The sequence below is a fragment of the Carcharhinus amblyrhynchos genome, chromosome 25 (genome assembly GCF_965287045.1).
Source record: "Carcharhinus amblyrhynchos chromosome 25, sCarAmb.v2.hapA, whole genome shotgun sequence".
Classification (NCBI taxonomy): domain Eukaryota; kingdom Metazoa; phylum Chordata; class Chondrichthyes; order Carcharhiniformes; family Carcharhinidae; genus Carcharhinus; species Carcharhinus amblyrhynchos.
In genome coordinates, this window is record NC_137348.1 from 11,366,062 (window position 1) to 11,379,501 (window position 13,440).

The window sequence follows — 13,440 nt, forward strand, 5'->3', positions numbered from 1 at the left end:
ATATCTCATATATCCATGCCATCGCTAAACACCACCTATTTCTACCTCAAACATCAGTCATCTCCATCCCTGTCTCAACTCACATGCTGTTGAAGCTATCATCCATTTCTTTGTTACCTCTAGACTTGACTTCCAACAGAATGCACAAATGACTGACCTGAAAAGTTCTATTTTCTATGCACTTAAGATGATCCAAAGACCTGCTTCCTTTACCCTAAATTGCATCAAAAGTTTTGACCACCCATTATTGGTTCCTGGTTAAGTGAAATTTAAAATTCTCACCCTTGTTTTCATATTTCTTCGCTCTCTATCTCTGTAATTTCCTCCAACTCTACAATCCTCTCAAGATGTCTGTACTCCCCCAGTCATGGTCTCTTGCATATTTTTGATTGTAATCGCTCTGCCAGACGTATAACATTTTCTTTTGAAATTGACCCTTGATTGTTAGTTCTTTACACTTAGTTGATTGAATTGCACATAACCCTAAGGAATGTCTGTTGAAGCAGTTTCAATGATGAAATTCTCTTGGCTGCCTAAGAACTTCTGAAGCTTATTGAAGTCTTGCCTTCACTGTTTACATGTAGCACAACGTTTTTCTAATTTCCTGTAGTTTTTAATGGTAATAGAAAGAATGTTAACAGGCTAAAATGTGTACTATAATACAAAAATCTTCCAAGTTGTTAGTCAGTATTGCTCAGTCTCTTTATGTTTATGTTTTAGTAGTTTTTCCAGGATATTGTAGATTCCACCATAAAGTGTAGGAGGGTTGATATTTGACATAGTACAGTGGTGTACTTTGATTTTTAAAGTTGTAAATAATGTATTGGAATGATCAAAAGCCACTGATTTAAAGGAATGGTTGTGCAGTAATTGTCTTGTTACCATAATGGAAACTATTGTTTTTTAGTCTCGAGTACGCTAATCTCTGTCAAAATCTAGTTCTAATACCCATACATATCCTGGTTATGTATGTATGAGAGGGATTAGCATGGCTGCCTCCCAGTGTCAGGGACCCAGGTTTGATTCCCGGCTTGGGTCACTGTGTGGAGTTTTCACATTCTCCCCGTGTCTGCATGGGTTTCCTCAGGATGTGCCGGTTTCCTCCCACAGTCCAAAGATGTGCGGGTTAGGTGGATCAGCCATGCTAATTTGCTGCTGAATGTCAGGAGAAGTAGTTGGGGTAAATGCATGGGGATAAGGGCTTGGGTAGGATTGTGGTTGGTGCAGACTCGATGGGCCAAATGGCCTCCTTCTGCTCTATATGATTCTAAGACATTATTTCCTAGTTGATAGGGATATTTAACTGGGTATTAATAGTTTCTGTAATAGCTGAACCCAATATGACTATTTTAGTGAAGACTGAAAGCATTATTAGTAGCATCACTGTTCAAAAACAGGAGCCCGTTCTTTAAAATGGAGATAAGGAATAATTGTTTCACTGAGGGCTGTGAATCTCTGTAACTCTTCCTCAAAAGTGTTGGAAGCAGAATTTTTAAGTATTTTTAAAGCAGAGCTAGATAGATTCTCGATTAACAAGGGTGTGAAAGGTTTGTGGGAGTAGGCAGGGATGTAGGTTTGAGGTTACAGTCAGGCCTGCCATGGTCTTATTGAATGACAGACCAAGTGTGAGTGGCCTGCTCCTGCTCCTAATTCGTATGTCTGTGCATGCATACACATGTTCTTGACCATTTTGTTCCAATAGCTAAGGAAGATGCATCATATTGCAATAAAAATGGAAAAAAGGTGAGTTATGAAGGATTTACGAGCTGATTCAGTGATAGCACTTTCACCTCTGAGTCGTAAGGTTGAGGAATGCAAGCTGCTTTCCAAGGCTAGAGTGAATAATCTAAACTAATAATTAAATCTTAGATGGAGGAGATACAGTATTGTTGGAGCTATCCTTTGCATGAAATGTTCAGACAAAGTTTTTCCTTTGGGAGCAATTTTCATGGAGGGTTTTCCCATGACCAGTTTTTCTGGTGTTTTTTGTTATGCTGAATTTAAATAAATTAGGTGACAGTCAGAAATGTAACTCGGGTCACACTTCTGACTGTCACCTAATCAAATTTGGCTGTGTGGTTGATAGCAAGGAGGATTGTTGTCGACTACAGGAATGTATCACTGGACTGGTCAGTGTCCCATTTTATTGTGTAATCCTTTGCCATTCTTGGCCTCTCTAAATGTTTAAGTTCACACACACATCTCTGAGTTGAATTCCATCTGTCACAGAGTGCAGAGTTTGAGGTTGCCAAAGTAACCTTGGTGAGTTGCTATAGTATAGGTTATAAAGGTATTGACAGTGGAGTTGCCTTGGGCAGGAGCTAGCTGTAGTGTGTACACAAGTCTTCAGCAGTCCAGTCAGGATGCAGTCAGGACCACTGCTGAGTGTAATGCACCTAGCCATTTATTAATATGTGGATTGATTGGACACATTAATTGGACACCGTATTCAATGTCAAGGGGATTGTGGGAGAAGGTGAAGTGAATCGTTTATTGGCACTTCTAGCTGATTTGCAAATATTTGTCTCTGACGTTTCTGTAGAATTCCATCATGTTTGTGATGTTCAGGGAATTTCTTCCTTTGACTAGTTGCCAGGTTGTCCGCTGATGTGGCTGGATGACCGAGCTTTACCTCATTATTTGCTTGTAGAATAATCTTCTGCTTGATGCACATGAAACAGTCCTATATAGTAAATTCATTCAGTGTAGATATTGTTTGAAGAGAAACCTGAATTGTGCCTGGTCAGCCATGTGCACTCTGGATTGAACGTGGGTTGATGTCTTGACTCGATTAATGATCAAAGATTAATGTATGTGCCTGGTCATGAAATACAGATGCTATCCAATTCTGCTGCTGTTGGTGATTCTCACTTTGATACCCAGAGCCATACTGGACAATATCTACAAAAGATTTGTTGGTGAAAATGTGGTCAAGTAAGTTATTCCCTTATGTTGCCAAGATTGAAGTGCAGTTCTCCCAACTTGGGTATCAGTCATTGGATGTCGGAGAGTTGACTGGGAAAATATTAGTCTTAGCTTGTTGGGATGATTGGATCACTGTTACAACTTGTCTAACATTTTTTTCTTATTGAACCTTGAATGTTCACAAAACAGGGTAATTTTCTGGATCATTTCAGAGGGCATTGAGACTCAAGCATGTAGTGTGGAATTTCAGTTACCTAAGCTAGACTGGTAGGTGTGTTTGGCTCATCTTCTTGCAGGATTTCAATAAACAACAATCTAGAAGCTCTTAGTTATTCTTTCCCAGTCCTTGTGTAAAAGTTGCCAAGTTTTTTTATTTCAGATTCGTACTTGCCACAATGAAATTGTGACTTTGATTTGATTTATTATTGTCACATGTATTAGTATACGATGACAAGTATTGTTTCTTGCATGCTATACAGATAAAGCACAGCATTCATAGAGAAGGAAAGGAGAGAGTGCAGAAAGTAGTGTTATAGTCATAGTGTAGAGAAAGATCAACTTAGTGCGAGGTAGGTCCATTCAAAAGTCTGATGGCAGCAGGGAAGAAGCTGTTCTTGATTTGGTTGGTATCTGACCTCAGACTTTTGTATCTTTTTCCCGATGGAAGGAGGTGGAAGAGAGAATGTCCGGAATGTGTGGGGTCCTTAATTATGCTGGCAGCTTTGCTGAGGCAGAGGGACGGGATGGGTGGGAGGCTGGTTTGAGTAATAAACTGGGCTACATTCACGACTATTTGTAATTTCTTGGGCAGAGCGGGAGCCATACCAAGCTGTGATGCAACCAGAAAGAATGCTTTCTATGGTGTGTCTGTAAAGGTTGGTGAGAGTTGGAGCTGATAGTAGAGTTGTTGGTGGGCTTTCTTAATTATAGTGTCAGACTAGGGGGGATCAGGATAGGTTGTTGGTGATCTGGATCAACAACCTAAAAATCTGAAGCTCTTGACCATTTCTACATCGTCCCCAGTGATGTAGACAAGGGCATGTTCTCCACGATACTTCCTGAAGCCGATGACTAACTCTTCATTTTGTTGACGTTGAGGGAGAGATTATCATTGTCGCAGCAGTTCACCAGATTCTCTGTTGCGTTCATGTACTGTGTAGACATTGTCTGCAATCTGACCCACTACAGTGATGTCGTCAGCAAATTTGTACATCGAGTTGGAGGGCAGTTTGGCCACACAGTCATAGCTGTATAAGAATATAGTAGGGGGCTTGTGGGGCACTGGTGTTGAGGATGATCGTGAACGTGGCATTGTTGTCTATCCTTACTGAATGTGGCCTGTGGGTGAGGAAGTTCAGGATCCAGTTGAGAGGGAGGAGCTCAGGCCCAGGCCACGGAGTTTGGAGAAGAGTTTTGTAGGAATAATTGCACTGAAGGCTGAGCTGTAGTCAATAAATAGGAATCTTACATAGGTATCCTTGTTAGCTAGGTTTTCCAGGGTTGAGTGGAGGGCCAGGGAGATGGCATCTGCTGTGGACCTGTTGCAGCAGTAGGTGAACTATAGTGGACCCAGGCACTCCATGAGGGTGGAATTGATTTGTGCCATGGTTAACCTTTCGAAGCACTTCATAATGATGGATGTCAGAGCCACTGGACGATAGTCATTAAGGCACGTTTCTTGGCTTTTCTTTGGTACTGGGATGATGGTCGTCTTCCTGAAGCAAATAGAGACTTCAGATTGTTGTAAAGAGAGGCTGAAGATGTCTGTTAATACCCTCACCAGCTGATCTGCGCGGGATCTGAGTGCTCATCTGGATGTCCCATTCAGGCCAGTCGCTTTCCGTGATTTGACCTTCAAGAAAGCTGCTCAGACATTTGCAATGTGACTTCAAATACAATCACAGTGAATGCATGACCTCTGAGTTGCTATTTTAACACCATTACCATTAGTCTAATATGTCATATTTAAAGCAGAAATATTTAATTTGAACACTTTCATATGTTTACATTTCTCTGGGAATTTGTAAAATAGGGAAATCAATGAATATTTGGAATGATTTTGTTCTAAGTTTTTTATTTTTCACCAGAAAACTTTGGGTTAGAAGAACATAACATTAAATGAATGTAACTAAATGTTTCTGTTGCTGGACTTGTGCTATGGTCTGCTGAGTTATGCTGTTTAAGATCTGAAAAAAATGAGCTTAAATTCCACGTGGAAAAATTTGCATTCTTGCAGTCGAGTGATGAATGTTGAACTGTTTTAGGTCAGTAGTGCTGGCATTTCCCAATTTATGCTAACTATGCTCATAAAAACTTAGACTGCTTTGTTGCATAAAAGAACAGAACACATTCTTTATCGGATGAAAGAATAAAACACAGTTTATAAATAAGAAAAATATATTTGCATGTGAAGTTATTCAGGTTTTCATAGAATTTTCACATTTTTTACTGTTTCAGAACTTAGAACTGCTAGTACCCTTCTATGCAAACTCATAGCTGTGTCTTTGCTTAGTACCATAGAAACTCGTTTAAGATAACATAAAGGGCCATTGACATTAAAGTTTTAAACACAAATTTCTCTGTATAACACAGAGTATGTCCTGATCTCCATTTTGGTTTGTTCAGAACCCCAATATTAATCAGCGCCGAGAAAGGAGAAACTGGCTTTAAAATTTAATCTCCTTCTTGATCTTCAAGCTACAGAGGTGAGATGAACAGGTTGCTGAGAAACAATATGATAGAACCTTCAGTGTTATATTTTTCATTATTCAGCGAATTCCACAGCATATGAAAATATACATCCAGATGAGCTGCATCAGTTTGGCACTAGCTTATAATATGTCTGCTCTAATGCTCTACACAATACTGCCATTTCATTTTATGGCTATTTTTCTCCTCATTTTCAGCAATGCTGACAGTGCTCTCAGCCAATGGTTCTTGAGGATTTTGACAGTAACTTCATTGCAATATTAATGTTAGCCTACTTGTGACACTAATAAATAAACTTTAAATATTTGTCTTCAACTTTATGGTTGGCGTCTCAAAGACCTGACGAATCTTGGGCCTCCCATGCTTGCACATGCATGGTTTCGATTTTTAATGACCATCAGGACCATGCACATGACCCACAGGACTTTTAACTGAAGACAAGTGTGCCATGCACCTGCACAAATGCAAAAACTCAAAAAGGGTGCAAAAACTCTGGGAGAAGTGAGCTAGACATGGAGCGATTAAAACAAACAGCGAGAGGACAGGGAGAAGATCTTGGTAAGTGAAGAAGACAGAAAATAGGTGTTGTGTCTCAAATTTTTTTTATAGTGCAGAGGTGTGCCTTGATCTATAAGAGGTTGGGAATACTGCTGTGAGCAACCAAAAACCTTTCCTGTTCAGTAATGTACAAGTATTAAGTTCGTATTTGATTTTAGCTTTGTTTTGAATTTAGTTGGCTTCGCCATATTGAGTTATGGTGATCATTTGGTTTGTGAAAATTCTCGAAGTTGTCAAGACAGTTACATTTTAATGACTCAAAAATGTTCACTAAAATTTTGGAAGGATTTGAATGTTGTAGGAACATTGACTTCTACCTCCTATACATGCCCCCATGCTGATGACAGAAGGAAACAGGATGATTAGTCAATCATTTTTTGCATATGTCTGATCTAACCTTAGCTTTCTTTTTTTGTTTACTTTATTCCAATCCAATCAAGTCAAATTAAAGCCAATTCAGAGTCCCAACAAGTTGGGACATTCCTGATCCAAGCTGACAAGACAGGGCTCTCACCACCTGTCTTGGGCTTGATCTACATGATCCAAGCTGATTGGAGTAGGTGTAGCTCCTCCTTCAAGGCTTGATCTAATTTGCATCTTAGCCAAAAGGCCGAGATGCCGCTTTAAAAAATTGCTTCAAAAGAAGCTGAAATGTAACCTAATGACTTCAACCAAGTGCAGCATGTCGATACTACACTTGATCTTAGCCAAAAGGCCGAGAAGCGATCTTAGCTTTATTAATTTTTTTCCAAAAATATACTTTATTCATAAAAATCTCAAATAAACCATTGCAAATCTACATGTCTTTGAATTGCAAACAGTGCAGAATTAAAACTTTTTACAGTTCTATACAAATTACAGTCATAACATTTCAAAACTTAAAACTACATACATGCCTCAAAGTTTACTGTGTGCTGTTATTTCTCAGATTGGCACACAGTGACACAGGTCGAGGGTGTTCTGCAGTTCCCGGGCCCTTGGTCTGCCTCCGTTAAAAGGCCTTATAGTGTGGCCTTTCCCCATTATGCCTTTGCGGCGGCTGCTCCAAGCTTCAGTACGTCCCTCAGCACGTAGTCCTGGACCTTGGAATGTGCCAGTCTGCAACACTCGGTCGAGGACAGTTCTTTCAACTGGAAGATCAGCAAGTTTCGGGCGGACCAAAGTGCGTCCTTCACCGAGTTGATGACCTTCCAGCAGCAGTTGATATTTGTCTCGGTGTGTGTACCTGGAAACAGCCCGTAGAGCACAGAGTCCTGCATCACTGAGCTGCTCGGGACGAACCCCAACAAATACCACTGCATCTCACTCCAGACCTTCTTTGCAAAGGCACATTCCACAAGGAGGTGTGCAACTGTCTCATCAGCCCCGCAGCTGCTTCGAGGGCAGTGTGCGGTGATGTTGAGACCTCGAGCGTTCATGAAGGATCTGACGGGGAGTGCCCTTCTCGCCACCAGCCAAGCCAGATCTTGGTGTTTGTTTCTAAGTTCTGGTGATGAGGCATTCTGCCAGATGACACTGACAGTCTGCTCAGGGAACCATCTGACAGGATCCGCCGTCTCCTTTTCTCTCAGGGCCCCATGGACGTTACGCGCTGACCACTGCTTAATCGCCATGTGGTCAAAGGTGTGTTTGCGGAAAAATTTCTTCACGAAGGACAGGTGCTGCGGTCCAGTCCAACTACTCGGAGCATTCCACGGCAGTGTGGCCAGACCCGTCCTCTGCAACACTTGGGACAAGTAGAACCTCAAAAAGTAGTGGCAGTTGCTGTTAGTGTACTAAGGATCTACGCACAGCTTGATGCAGCCACACATAAAGGTGGCCATCAGGATGAGGGCGGTGCTGGGAACGTTTTTCCCTTCGTTCTCTGGAGATTTGTGCATCACTTCCCTCCGGACGTGATCCATCTTTGATCTCCAGGTAAACGTGAAGATGGCCTGCATCACTGCTGCAGCGCAGGATTTGGGGATAGGCCACACCTGCGCCATGTACAACAGCACAGACAGCACCTCGCACTGGATCACCAGGTTTTTTCCTGTCATGGAGAGGGAGCGTAGCTCCCACCAGCCCAGTTTCTGCCTGGTTTTCGCGATGCGCTCATCCCAGTTTTTGGCGCATGCCCCTGCCGCTCCAAACCATATCCCCAGCATCTTCAGGTAATCTGCCCTGACGGTGAAGGGGACAAAAGATTTGTCAGCCCAGTTCCCAAAGAACATGGCCTCGCTCTTACCCTGGTTGACTTTGGCTCCCGAGGCTAGCTCGAACTGCTCGCAGACCTGGAGGAGACTGCGAACAGATGAGGGGTCTGAGCAGAAGACAGCCACGTCATCCATGTACAGGGAGGCTTTGACCTACGTGCCTCTGCTGCATGGGATTGTCACCCCTTTGATGCCTGGGTCGCTTCTGAGGGCCTTGGCAAAGGGTTCAGTGCAACACAGAAAAAGGACGGAGGAGAGAGGGCAGCCCTGTCTGACTCCAGACCTGACCTGAAAGCTATCTGATTCTCACCCATTGACTGAAACTGCACTACTGAAGTCTGTGTAGAGCAACTGGATCCAATTGCAAGTTCCCTCCCCAAAGCCCATTTTGGAGAGCACATCCATCATGTCGCTGTGCAATATTCTGTCAAACACCTTCTCCTGGTCTCGGCTGATGAGGCACGTATCCACCTGCTTGTCCTGCACATAGCCTCGCGATCCTCAGGGATACGATCACCTATCAGAGATCTTCCTGCCGGCTATAGCACAGGTTTGATCAGGATGGAACACTGACCCCAGAGCAGACTTGACCTGGTTGGTGATGACCTTGGCCAGGATTTTATAATCCACGTTCAATAATGAAATGGGTTGCCAATTTCTAACTTCTTCCCTTTCCCCCTTCTGTTTGTAGATGAGAGTAATGATGCCTTTCCTCATGGATTCTGACATCCTGCCTTCCAGAAGCATACTCTCGTATGCTTCCAGGAGGTCTGGGCCCATCAAGTCCCACAACACCGAGTAAAACTCAGCCGGTAAGCCGTTGCTTCTGGGAGTTTTACCCTTCTGAAGGACTTGACGACCTTCGTCTGCTCATCCAGAGATACCGATCTGTCCAGGCTGTCCCGCTTGCCGTCGTCTAAGACCTGTGTGATAGACGACAGGAAAGACTGGGAGGCCGTGCTTTCTGTTGGCTTCAGGTCATACAGTCCAGCATAGCATGATTTGCAGATCCTCAGAATGTCAGACTGTGATGACCTTATTGAGCCGTCTTCTTCCTTCAAGCTGCTGATCAAAGAGGTTTCTCTGTATACCTTCTGGAAGAAGAAACGCGAGCACTTTTCGTCCTGCTCCACGGAGCGGCCCCTGGACCGGAAGATGACCTTGGCTGCCTCCGAGGCAAAGAACGAGGCTTGCTGGCTCTTCACCTCCCTGGAGATCCTCCCTGAAATCAACCCTCATCGACTGCAGTTGGAGTAGTTCCTGAATGCTTTTCTGGAGTCGGGACATTTCCCCCTGTCTATCCCTGGCCTTCTGAACCCCTTTGCGAATGAAGAACCTTTTGATGTTGTCTTTGATGGTTTCCCACCAGAGCGGTGGAGACTCAGAGAAGGGTTTCACGGCCCTCCAACCGTGGTAAACCCTCCTGAGTTCCTCGAGGTTCTCTGGGGTCAACAGTTCTACATTCAGCTTCCAGGGCCCCCTGCCCACTTTCTGGTTTCCCTCCAGCTGACAGTTGGCCAGCAGGAGGCAGTGGTCAGAAAAGAACACCGGCTTGATGTCGGTGGGCCTGACCGTGAGCGTGCGGGATACAAACATAAAGTCGATCCTGGAGCGGACAGCCCTGTCTGGCTGCCACCACGTGTACCTGCGCTGCCCTCCATCTGCTGGGTTACTGAAGACGTCGAGCAGCTTGGCATCTTTGACCGTCTCCAGCAGGGCTCTGGACATAGCGTCCAGTTTGTTTTCAGCGCTGCTGGATCGGTCGGCCTTGTCGATGATGCAATTGAAGTCCCCACCCAGAATGATCGGCCTGGAGGTGGTGAGCAGCAGTGGCAGCTGCTGAAAAACCTCCAGCCGCTCATTAATATAAATTGAAAAGGTGTTCAGGCTCTGTCTAAATGGGGCAATTGCTTGGCAATACAGAGTAGTATACTTAACAAATACACTTTGAGGTCAGAATCGTAAAATTGATATGTCCAAAGTAAATTTAGTTAAACAATAGATTTTTCCAATTTGTGATGGGAGCAAATTATTTTTCAACACCTCCTCTTGTGTCTGTGATTATTGTTTGAAAATTGAAGCTTTTCTCTATTTGTGGCTTGGATTTATTTAAATATTTATCTGGTATTAATAGAATAATGATGTATCCAATCTTAATACAGTAATGATCTGCATACATCCTTATTTGTCTGTTTCAGGAACTAGTGGCCAATATACTTTTAGAATTATATTCATTTTTTGAAGTTACAGATTACTAAATTATTAATGTTCCCATCATGAAGTATTTCTGTGGACTGACCACTGCATGTAGAAGGACAAAGGCAGCAGGCACATGGGAACATTGCTGCCTGGAAGGTCCCCTTCAAGCCATCCAGTATCCTGACTTGGAAATATATCACTTCATTGTTGCTGAGTCAAGATCCTGGAACTCTCTCTGAAATGGCATTGTGGATGTTCCTACACCAAATGAACTGCAGCAGTTCAAAAAGACAGCCCATCACAACTTCTTAAAGGAAATTAGGGTTGGGCCACAAACGCTGGCCTGTCCAGAATGCCTACATCCCAAGAATGACTTTTTTGAAAAAACCCAACCAGTAATGGCAGTAATTCAATGCAGTCATAATGTAGTTTTACCACACTTGAGTTGAAATCATCTGAAAATGGCAGGCAAATATTAGAATAGCCACTTTGCTCGTTATAATATAATAGATCTGGACATTGCACCTCATGTACCAAGTATCTTGAAATCAGATCATGAAGTTATGATCCTGATATGAGTCAAACTTCAGGATTCCTGTATTTTAGCACTAGATTTGTGTCAGTACATTGAAGTTAGAGATCAAAGCTTTGCTGATAACTATCATGGATATGTTCTATGTTCGAAGAATGGAATATTGCACAGTACAAAAAGGGTCTAACCTGTTTTACCATAGTTATTAGGACTATTTCCAAAAAGCAAGGACACACTCAGCTCACATAGAAATGGTTTCAATCAGTCTCAGAGAAAAGGCAAGAATTTTTTTTTAAATTTTGAGAATTGCGATGACCTGGAATCTATTGGATTCAATTGTAACGGTGGCACAGTGGTTAGCGCTGCTTCTTCCCAGCGCCAGGAACCTGGGTTCGAATCCTGGCTTGGGTCACTGGCTGTGTGGAGTTTGCATGTTCTCCCTGTGTCTGCATGGGTTTTGTCCGGGTGTTCCGGTTTCCTCCTACATTGTGAAAGACTTGCTGGTTAGGCGCATTGACCTGAACAGACATTGCACTATGGCAACTAGGGGAATTGCACAGTAACTTCATTTCAGTGTTAATATAAGCCTTACTTGTGACTAATAAATAAACGTTTTATCTTTAACTTTAAAAAAAAGCATTGAAAGTATACTTAAAATGAAACAAAAATGTGGTAATTTGGGGGAAAGGGAGTGAAATAGATTGGGAGTTCTTCCAGAGAGCTGTCACAGGTACGGTTTACCAAGTGGTCTCATTTTGAGCTATGAGATTCTATAATAATTTAAAGACTCTTATTTTGAATTATCTGCAGTAAATGTGCATCACTTTGGAGCCATGACATCTGAATAATTTTTTGCTTCATTGAGGGGCCAATTAAATCCAGGCCAAGAATCCTTTGGAAACTTTCTGACTATCTTCAAGTGCAGTCTTATTTTATTTAACATTGTCCAGCAAATTTCAGCCATTCTGAAAACTACAAGGTCACTCCCACTGAGTGACTTATTGAAAGGAATTTGTGGTGATTGTTGTTGCAGCATGCATTTTTTTTTAAATAGTTTCAAGTAAATCTGATGTAAAGCAGAAAGGACAAATGTAATTGATGTAAAAGGAACTGTTTTTTAGTTAACACAATTCTGTTTATTGGGGAAATGTCCTTATATTCATAAAGAAATAATAATGACTGGAGGAAAACCGCTTAAGTTGCAACTTAGGAAGCCAAGTGGTGTCAGAAAAATGCCATTTTAAGGAAAGTGACTTTTTAAACCTCTTGTCTCTTTTGCCTCGTTCACCTTTATGTTTTCTATTTCCTTTTCAAATTTGATCAAGTTGTTCGAATTGAGGTTTATAACATTATTTTCGGACTGCAGCTTTAAATTTGAGGTAAATGAATGGGGATTATGTGACCTTGCTGTATTGTCTGACTGACATTCAACCTTAGTGGTTTGATTGTCAGGGATCAAAGGAAATCTCAGTTTGGTTTATGGTAGTCTGAGGGGGAAGCGGGGGACTGAGGGGTTTGAGTCACCCTTGTGTGTGTAGAATGGAGCCATAAAAAGCAAAGTGGCCCCAAGTTTGATCATCAGTTTGTGCTGAATTAGCTAATCAATGGAGACATTACAAATAGTCTCAGTGCCCTTGGAGCTGCAAGCAGGAAATTAGCCAGCCATTCCCATTTTGGATCAGTACTCAGGATTTGACTTATTATTATATATTAGTATACATGTAAAACGTATTGTACATAGAGAAGGAAAGGAGAAGGTGCAGAATGTAGAATTACGGCCATAGCTAGGCCTAGAGAAAGATCAATTTAGAATGAAGTAGGTCCATTCAAAAGTCTGATGGCAGCAGGGAAGATTTGATTTGATTTGCTTTATTATTGTCACATGTATTAACATACAGTGAAAAGTATTGTTTCTTGCTCACTTTACAGACAAAAGCATATCATTCATAGAGAAGGAAATGAGAGAGTGCATAATGTAGTGTTATAGTCGTAGCTAGAGTGTAGAGAAAGATCAACTTAATTCAAGGTAGATTCATTCAAAAGTCTGATGACAGCAGGGAATTGAGTCGATTGGTATGTGACCTCAGATTTTTGTACCTATTTCCCAATGGAAAAATATGGAAGAGAGAATGTCCAGGGTGCGTGGGAATTATGCTTAATTATGCTTATGTTTAATTATACTGGCTGCTTTGCCGAGGCAGCGGGAAGTGTAGGCAGAGTCAATGGAGGCTTGTTTGTGTGATGGATTGGGCTATATTCATGACCATTTTTAGTTTCTTTGGTCCTGGGCACAGCAGGAGCCATACCAAGCTGTGATACAAC

The 13,440-nt window shown here is 42.2% G+C and overlaps 1 protein-coding gene and 1 non-coding gene across 2 annotated transcripts in view; one reads left to right on the forward strand and one right to left on the reverse strand.

Annotated features, from left to right (window-relative positions):
- The window catches only part of fnbp1b (formin binding protein 1b), a 289,323-nt gene that overhangs the window by 57,961 nt on the left and 217,922 nt on the right, over nt 1-13,440 (forward strand). The gene's annotated exons all lie outside the window — the stretch shown is intronic.
- Nucleotides 6,728-6,919, reverse strand: LOC145358452 (U2 spliceosomal RNA). The gene has a single exon (XR_013889476.1). It is a non-coding gene; the product is annotated as a U2 spliceosomal RNA (small nuclear RNA).